Source organism: Lissotriton helveticus, chromosome 2_1 (genome assembly GCF_964261635.1).
Source record: "Lissotriton helveticus chromosome 2_1, aLisHel1.1, whole genome shotgun sequence".
Lineage (NCBI taxonomy): Eukaryota > Metazoa > Chordata > Amphibia > Caudata > Salamandridae > Lissotriton > Lissotriton helveticus.
In genome coordinates this window covers 1,962,677,613-1,962,687,649 of record NC_136059.1, presented here as the reverse complement: position 1 = coordinate 1,962,687,649, position 10,037 = coordinate 1,962,677,613, and positions in this window count along the sequence as shown.

Sequence of the window (10,037 nt, the reverse complement as noted above, 5' to 3'; positions counted from 1 at the left end):
ATGATGGCGTCAATCTCTTCTGTAGAATATGAAAGGCCTTGATTTTCTCCCATGTTGTCTACTGTGTGTTGGGTGTGGAGTTTGGAATGTCAAAAACTCTTGCAGCTGTGCGCTGCCAAGATATGCAATAAACAAATGGAGAGGGTAAAGGGATTTTATCCACCGAAGTGGACGGAAAAGTACTCCTGGTCCCCTGGGCTAGGTATCTATATAACAAAAAAGAAGGAGTACCACCTGACAAAAGGCTCGAAGAGCGATTTTTGGTGGGATGATTTTCTAATGCAACTAAAAGAAGAAAGTCCTTCTTTGGTTTTAATAAACCCCTCACTCACCAACCTGGTCGGTGACATGCTTCATCATCGGGGCCACCTTGATAGCCGAGTGCCATCAAGGTGTGCTGCGACACCTGAAATACAGTGGAGCTGGTATATGAGTGATGAGTGCAAGAAAAAAGTGGGTGCGTTAAAAATTGTCCTGGTAAGGCTTATTGGTGCAAATTTTTTTTTTATTCTTAAGACTACTGGACAATATTAAAAGAGTATGTGTAGATACAATAGTAGGTTTAATTATGACCAGGTGTATCTGAAATGTAAGTGGAAGGTCTACATGTTTCAAACCGTAATTGGAATTACCGGTTTTTCTTCAGGACCACGAAAGGAAATGGGTGGTCAGGGTTCACTAACACCCTGCCATACCGTCATTCCTTTGTACCCCAATAACAAAATAGAGTTACAGGGCAAAAAAACACAATTATAACCCGGTGGTGGTTATGCTGGGAATAAAAAGACCTGTGGAGAGAAAAAGTATCAATCACAAGAAAACTCGTTACATGCCTGCAACGGCTATTCTCCCCATCACAGGTAGCGGCAGGGATGTCCAGAAGGAAATGCTAGAGCGTAGTAAAGTAATAGCTCTCATCAAATTACCTTCTAATCGATCCAGAGGGGTCCTATAGATATGGATACCCAGGTATTTAAAAGTATCCTTTGCTACTGGTATCTGATAGGTACCAAATGGGAGTATGTCTGGGCGTAACCCTTCTTGGAAGTAAAAAGCCTATGACTTCCCTGCGTTAATAGCCAACCCAGAAATGGCCTCAAAGGTGAAGACACCAGGGAGGGGGCTTGTCTCACCTTCTAGGTCTCGTAAATATATGAGGATATCATCTGCATAAATAGAGATAAGATGTGTATTGTTATTCCCAAAGCCTCAGATGACTGTCGCAAAGCTATGGCCAGTGGTTCCAGCGCGAGCACAAACAGGATAGGAGAAAGTGGGCATCCCTGCCTAGTGCCTCTATGAACCGCGTATTCTGGGGAGATATACCCTCCAGTGGGTCCAGTATAGAGCAAACGCACTCATCGTAAAAAAATCAGGGGGGAGGCCAAATCGCAGTAGGGCTGCAAACACGTACTCCCACGTGCTGGAGTCAAATGCCTGACGTAGATCTAACGCCAGGTATCCCGCCCTGTTATACTCCCCCGGGAATGGCCCCCATTATATGGTGAAGTCTCCTTATTATGAGGGAAGTGCTACGCACTGGGAGAAACCCACATTGGTCATAATGTATGAAGGTAGGGAGAGCAGGTACCAGGCGGTTTGCAAGGGCCTTACTAAGGATTTTGTATTCCGTAGCCAGTAATGACAACGGTCTGTAATTGGACATCCCAGTGCTGTCACGTCCTGGCTTGGGTAGTGATACCACCATAGCTTGCATAGTGGATTGCGGTAGTTTACCCGTTTCCCAAGCCGTCCTATATAATTCCTACAGTTTAGGTACTAAAATATCCGAGTATGTTGTATAAAATTCAACAGGCAGGCCGTCAATGCCTGGGGCTTAACCACCATTGAGGCCTTTGATTGCCGCTCTTATTTCATGTTGGGTGATGGGGCCCAAAAGTTCATTACATGCAGCCTCCGTGATCTTAGGGAGCTGTAAGCCGTCTAAAACATTATCTAGAAGGTCATCGCTCCTATTCACTGGTGCCGCGTACAGGTTGCTGAGATAGCTACAGAACGCTTCATTAATCTCTATTTGGGTGTGGACCATGCCCTTCAGTGGTGAGTGGATGCAAGTGATCTAGAGGATTCTGGGTTATCCCTCAGCAACCGAGCCAGTAATGTGCCCGATTTATCTGTGTCCGTGTGTTTCAGTTGTGTGTACGCCCGGTAATCTATTAGCCTAAGTGTTTCCAGGGTTTCTGCATGCCTAATCCGAGCGTCTCGAAGGGATGCACGTTTGTCATCGTCTGTCATCGTGTTTGGTTCTAGCTCATTCATCAGCTTTTCAATATCTATAAGTCTCTTGTGTGCTTCTTGTCGAGCCACAACAGTAGCAACAATTGCCGAACCGTGAAGTACTACTTTCAATGCATCCCAGTCAATGAGTTTGGAAGAGGCCGTGTTCCAGTTGTCTGTAAAATAATTGGTAATGGTGTCTAACAATGTATTCTGAAATGGGGCATCCTCTAGGGATTGGGGCCATAATTTCCAGGTCGGTACCGGAGTCGGTACTCTGCCCCACGTGAGAGTAATTTCTAGGGGGTTATGATCTGAGAATGATTTGGCTAGGTACGCCGATTGGCCGATATGTGTGCGGCTATTGTGTGGGAACAGAGAAATTTGTTGAGCCTAGTATGAAGTTGGTGTACTGGGGAATAAAAAGAATATTCCTTGTGCGTAGGGTCCAACATTCGCCATGCATCTATGAGTCTCCAGCCCTGCATCCAAGTATTCAAAAAGTCAGCCTGTTTGCGTGAACCAGCCCCGTGTAATGGGGGATGAGATCTGTCCAATGTTCTTTTACAAGAACCCTCCAATGGCTAACCCTGAATCACCTGAAGCTAAATCCGCGGAAAACGGAATTCTTACTGATTACACCTCAGAAAAGTAAACTCAAGATAGTAGATTGGTCCCACATTATCACTGCTTTAAAATGTACCCCGAAGGTTGTCGACTCCACTAAATGTTTGGGAATTACTCTTGACAAAAATCTGAACATGATTGCACATATCAACACAATGGTAAAGAACGCCCACTTCCATCTAAGCTACCTGCGGAAACTAAAACCATTCCTAAATAAAACAAATCTTAAAACAGCAGTCCATGCACTGGTCATTTCAAGAATAGAATATGGGTGCACTTCTCTGGCAGGGCTTCCCAAGATCCCAACAGCCCCTTTGAAAGCATGTTTGAATGCAGCCACAAGACTGATATCGGGATCCAAAAATTTCGACCATATCTCCCCTCACTTGAAAGTGCTTAACTGGCTACCATTCGAAGCAAGAATTCACTTCAAGTTAGCATGCATCACACATAATGCAGTGCATCATAAAACGCCAGCTTACCTTGCACAGAAAATCACGCTGTCAGGAGGAAACCGGAGCACTAGGAGCAAAGACAATCTACTTCTGAAACCAGCTCGCTTTTGTAAGAAAAGAACATATGACCGAGCGTTCTCTGGGGCAACACCACAAATTTGGAACACACTCCCCTTGAGATTAGAAGAATTCCATCCATCGCAGCATTAAAAAAAGAAGCGAAATTGTTCTATATGAGAAAACTTCTACAATAAGATCTTGCAGCAGTACATATGGATACATTCTTTCCATGTTTGCTTCCAGTCATCCGCCAGCCTCTCACTTCACACACATGAGAGGGTATATATGTAATACATGTGGTGGTGTGACTTCAGGCGCATTGATACTAACTCAATTACTGACCGTTATATTTGTTATACGCTTTGCTGAAGTGTACTGTTGTAAAGTGTTTGTAATTTGCAATTTAGTGTTCTAAATGGTTCTAATGTTGAAATACTTCTGTAAAGCGCTCTGATACCCCTCGTTGGATCATGTTCGCGCTATAGAAAACACTAAATAAATAAATTAATTAAAAAAAATATGTCTAAGATCGCATTACAGTCCCCCCTAAAATCCAAGGAATAGTATCCCATCCAGTCATGGCTCTGCCCAGGTCTGAGTAAAACTTGTCCTGGTCAAAGTTTGGTGCGTATATACTACCCAGGACTACAGGCAGGCCATCTAGGGTGCCCCTTAGAAGTATATACCGCCCTTGATCATCTGTACGTCGGTCTACTTCCGTAAATGGGACTCGTTGGCGAATCCATATGGTTGCCCCCCTAGCAAAGGCCGAATAGTTAGTGGTAAACATTCGGCCTCTCCATTTTTTCCGAGTCTTTGCCGCCTCTGCCTCCATTAAGTGGGAATACTGTAGAAACACAATCTGTGCCCTCCTCCTAAGGAGGTAGGCGTGTATCCTGTGGCGTTTTTGTATAGCCCCTAGCCCCTGTACATTACAGGTTAACAGATTGTATGAGCCTAAGTCTGCGTGTCCATGGGACATTTGTTTTCTATATGTGTCATCCTACATGCGATACAGAGCTTGTGATCATGGACAGACCAGGAATCCCCAAACCTTTCCAAACTAAACATAAGTGGCGCAGACAATAAACAATGCTGAGCCAAACTAATAACTACAACGTATGTAAACCATAGAATGGTGCATGCGCTTTGTGGGGGGTAAGCGCTGCCAACCATGTCACTGACTGCGTAGGTGTAAAGCTCCGATGGCTCTACTGGGCCCTGTTTTTTTTTTTATCTCTTAGAAGGTACTCTACTCTGCGCCCTATAGTGAGGGTCATCAAATGCGGTAACGAAGGTCCCTAAAACATTCTAACCATAAGTATCCGGCCTTGCACACAAACCCTTGGAACCCACTGGGCCACCTGAACGATCTATGTACAGATATAAGAAAAGCATAGTAAAACAATTCAAGCCACCTGTACTACACACATCAGTTAGCATATAGACCAGACGTTACAGCAAAAAAAAAAGGATACTATCCAACGTTTACGATCGTGTCAGGGTGTAAGTATCCATCACTCTGTGGGCCAAGTGTGCATAGGCCCTATCTCCGCCAATCAGTTGTCAAGCAGGCCATCCCCCGTTTGGGGCGTTGCCGAGGGAAAAAGGGTAATGCTGTGTTCTGAGTCTGAGTGCATGATACTGTCCTCCAAGTCCATTGCAATTTTAGTATTATCCTCCCGGAAGGATTCAGCCACTGCCAATGCCTCCGCCCTGTCCGCCATCTTCTGATCCGGGGACGGACCTCGCCTCACAGAGTTTCTCGAGCCTCCTACTCGACCTCGGGGTGGTTGTGGTTGTGACAGCACAGGGCTATGTCTCACCGAGCCCGATGATCTCTCCTGAGAGTGCTCTATGTCCATTACCTCTAGCCATTCTTCCACATCATCTGGGCTGTCAAAGAAATAAGATTTTTTATCGTGCATGACTTTGAGTCTTGCCGGGAACAGAAGGGCATACTTGAGTTGAGCCTCACGTAGCTTTTTCTTCACTGCCTGGAAAGAGGTCCGCTGACGCTGTACCATGATAGTGTAGTTCGGGTACAGAGAGATCCGCTGGTTCTCGAATTGGATGTTCGTCTTTTCCCTCGCTTTTTGGAGTAGCATATCTCTATCCCTGTAATTCAGGATTTTGACAATCAGAGGGCGTGGGGGGGCTCCCACTTTCAGTGCGCCAGTTGGTATCCGGTGCCTCCTCTCCACGCAGAAATATGGGGATAAACCTTCAGGGGCAACATGCTCTCGGAACCACGCTTCCATAAAATCCGCCGGTCTTGTACCTTTGCTGCGTTTCGGCAGGCCAATGACTCGGACATTATTTCTTCTGTTGCGACCCTCCGCGTTCTCAATCCGGTCCTGGAACCCAGTAATTTGGTGCTGCAGTTGTTTTATTTGCGTTGTGTGTTCCACAATTTGAGGGTCAATACTTGTCAAAGCCCTCTTGTGTTCCCGGTCCGGATCAGCGAGCTTCCCATGGTCTGCCCTCAGGAGAGTTAGGCCGGTCGTTAGGGCCCCAATCTGCTGTTCCATCAATTTCTTAGAGTCCCGGATTTCCTTCAGTATTAAGTCCAGTTTTTCGGAGTTGGAGTCCGTCGGGGTCGGTGTTGGAAGTGCCCGGTGCATGTTCTTTGGCATTAAAGTCAGGGGCCCCTCCCCCGCCACCAGGCCGGTGTCCGGGACCTTTCCCTTGAGCCTGCCCATCTCCAAAGTCAGTCAGTCTCAAAGCCAGGCACCGAAGATGAGGACGTCAGTAATATACAGTATGCCCACCTTTCAATGGGCAAGACTGTGTTCTCTGCCTCCCAATAGGTAGTAATCTATGGTGCCCTTACACTTGCTGATGTTGCTTTCTCCTTCGGCACCTCCTCCACCACCTCCTCCACAGCCCCCAGGATCGTACAGCAGTGTGGGGCTGCTTCCCAGGGCAGGCCGTCACTTGCTCCACTGCCCTGAGAGCCGGTATAATAGCAGCCTTTCCCTACGTGACTTAGGCGGCTCCTGAACAAAGCTGCTCAAATCTGGTGGGTCGCACTGTGAGCCTCATCAGCAGTAGTGGGGGTGAGGGGGGTGTCAACTCCTGGAAACTGCCCTGCTACATGGCCGTAGCCCAGAGCGGTTCTCACGCTCGGATCCACCACCGCGGAGTCCCGCCGGGCATCAGCAGACAACCACAGGGAGAGGAAGGTGAAAGGGCCTCCCGTTCCCGGTTCCACTCACCGCATCGGGACATCTCTTCCTCCTGTGACGTCACTCCGCCTCCCGGTCCATCCTGGTTCGCCGGCAATCCCCAACCCGCATCGCAGCCAGCTTCTGATGCACATACAATCCGGGATGTTCACGGTACCCCACTCCGGTGCGGGGATCACCGTCGGCCCGGTCCAGACAGAAGCGCACACAGTGCTAGCAGAGTCCCACAGCTAGATCACGCGCTTCACGTTCGGCCCTCAGCGCCAGCAGCTCTTAAGCATATCCAGTGTCGGAACGGGCTGAATTCTACGGTTTCACGTTAAGGACAGCAGTGTGCAAGTATCGGGAGCCTCCAGGTGCCGTTAAGATCCCTTAGCACAGTAGTCACACAGGATGCTTCCGCCCAGGGTCCGGAGCCTCACCATGTCGCATCCGCCATCTTAGGCGGTCGGCCACGCCCCCAAGATTATGCTTCTTAATGCATTCATGTTTTTTACTACTTGTTCTCTCTGTGACTTTCTTCTTTCTTTTTAGTTTATTTATTTTTATTGTTGTGCTGTTTGTTTATGAAAGGTGAGGTGATGTGGCGTTCTGCACCTTCTTTGTAAACCACATTCTGGAATGGGGTGGACATTGCCTAGCACTGCTTGAACTGAGAAGGCAGTTGTAAAGTTGCCTATCTCTCCTGAAAAGATGACAGGAGCTGAGGTATGTTTAGAGTCTTTATTCTATATTTAGACACCAGAGAGCGCCGAGCAGAACTTCTTGCCGGCCCCGACACTCGCGCTCTTTCTCCCCTGCTGCGCGCGCATTCCCCGCTCATCGCTGCAGGCGTGCCACGTCATCACGTGGCTACATCAACTAGAGCGCCGACTCTACATATCCTCCCTTTTTACACATATAACAAAACTCGCACTATTGTCCATCACCCTATCATAGTCCTGAAACCTGGACGGTCTCACCACTGCTCTCCCACCTTGGGTGCGTCTTACCGGGGTCACAGTGTCCTCTCTCTCCTGGGTCGCTCCGCCACCTAGGACGCTTGATCAGGAATCCTAAGCGTCTCCCCCTAAAGACTTCTGGACTAAGCGCGCCTGCAACAGACCCCCAACGTAGGACGCTTGATCAGGAATCCTAAGCGTCTCCCCCTAAAGACTTCCGGACTAAGCGCGCCTGCAACAGACCCCCAACGTAGGACGCTTGATCAGGAATCCTAAGCAGCTTCGTGCAAGGACGAGCTACTCAAGGCGATTAGTGATATTTGAACATCAACAGAATTCAATCTACGGACAGTGTGTCCTCCCAGTTAAGCAGATATATGCCAGCTGTGTTGGGTGACGCAGATTTGTCCTGACTAGCCGCCTCCGATTCAATATTCACGGGATTCATGCCTGATGTCCGGGGGGGAAAAGGAAAAAACTTGCACTGTGCAGCAATCGTCAGGCCACTTTCCCATCCATAAATTCGAGGGTATTGGAATCCTATCCTCGATAAAATAAATCTAAAGACTCAGTGTCCTGCTTTGCGAAAATAGGGGTGAAAAAAACACTCTATGCGCCCTTTGCACTAAGGAATCTGTTGCGGACTACTGCAGATTATTATCCTGTTTCTCGCCCAGTCAACATTTCCCAGCCCCGATGAAGGTGTGGCCCATCCGGCCATTCACCGAAACGCGCGTCGGCCTGTGGTTCCAGATATACGACACATTAGAGAGTATCGATTAGATGCCGCGATAAGATTAATTGTCTGGAACAATACTCTGCTCTATGCCACATATTGACCATCTTTGTGTGGCATACAACAGAATAACCTGTATTGATTGAAGAATGAGAGTGGAATGTTTGACCTTTAGGTAGGATTAGGTTTGAAAAATTGAAAGAATGATAGTATGATTGAAGTATGAAAATGTTACTGGGTAGGTTCGAAATGAGTATGTAATTTTGTAAATTTTTATTTGCTTTCAAATTGATCATGTGTATTATATTTATAAAATAATTATGTGTTATGGATGTACATAAATGCTTTCTACACTAAAATAAAAATACTTATATATTTGCTAAAATCTGTCTCTTACGAATAATTGATTTATGATAATTTTGTAATGTGCAGTACCAACTTCTAGGTTTATCGCCCCATGTACACTAGGATCCCAGACTTGGGACCACACTATCCACTGGCGGGGTTTGTTCTTTGGTCTTTGTTCGCTCCGCCACCTTCACCTTGGTCGGGTTCAGCTGGGCTCCCCATTAATTGCCTTGTGTTCCTCTCCGCTTCCACTCGGTAATTGGTGCAGCTGTCTTGCTCCCCACTCGAACCTCCTGCTTCTGCGCCCGCCTCCGAGCTGGAAGATTCCAATTCCTGTCCACACTCTACTGTTCCTTCCAGATCATGTTCATCAGCGTCCCATCTCACTATTCTGTTGCACCTCGCCATCCTGTCTTGGGACCAAACATTGCCGTCACTCAACAAGGCCGCTCTGTCATATATCTCCTTGACTTGGAGTGGTTTGCTGTACTTGCTGTCCCCTTTCCTTTGTAACGTCGCCAGCTTGACTCTCACCCACTCGCCCTTCTCCAGTCCTGTATCTCTCACGTTCCTTCGAGAGTTGTAGTGTTTGGCATATACTGCTTGCGCTCTCTCCAGATTGGCATGAACTACAGCGGGGGACCATTGGCTGGTCACTGTTTTTTCCTTCCACGCTCTGTTGTCTCTCGTGAATGGGTCTCGACCTCTCAGTATCTGGAAAGGGCTATATCCTGTTCCCGTGGGTGTAATTCGATAGGCCCATACCATTTTCCAGATTTCCTTCTCCCAATCTTTCTCACTCATGATGGCCGCCTGCACCGACCCCATTACCACTCTATTGAAACGTTCTACTAGGCCGTTCCCGGCCGGGTGGTAAATAGACGTGTGTTTGGATTGGATTCCATTTCTCCTCATGAAGTTGGTCCATTTCTCGGACGTGAACTGAGGACCATTGTCACTTAATATAGTTTTGGGAATACCTTCTCTCACAAATGTGTCGTTCAGGAACCTTACTACTGTCTCCGTGTCCATCACTTCTGCCACCTTCATTTCTGGCCACTTAGAGTACCGGTCCATGAGGACGCATACGTACTTCTGGGTCCCTTGTCCATCCAAAATTGGGCCTAGGATATCAATGGACAGTTCTTCCCATGGGTTCCTTGGGGACTCGAATTTTCCTAGTGCTGGCCTCAAGGGTTTTAGCGTTTTGTCCGCTTCTTGGCATTGTGCGCACTCCCTGACGTACCGTTCCGCTTGGGCATCCACGCCTGGCCACCAGTACCCTTGCTTGGTCCGTGACTTCATCTTTTGAATCCCTAGGTGTCCCTCGTGGAGTATCTCTAGTAACCTTGGGACGATTCCTGTAGGGGGGATAACCTTATCCCCTCTGTATATGAACATTCCCTTGTCGCCAACTGACAGTTCTTCCCTGATTTCGTAGTAC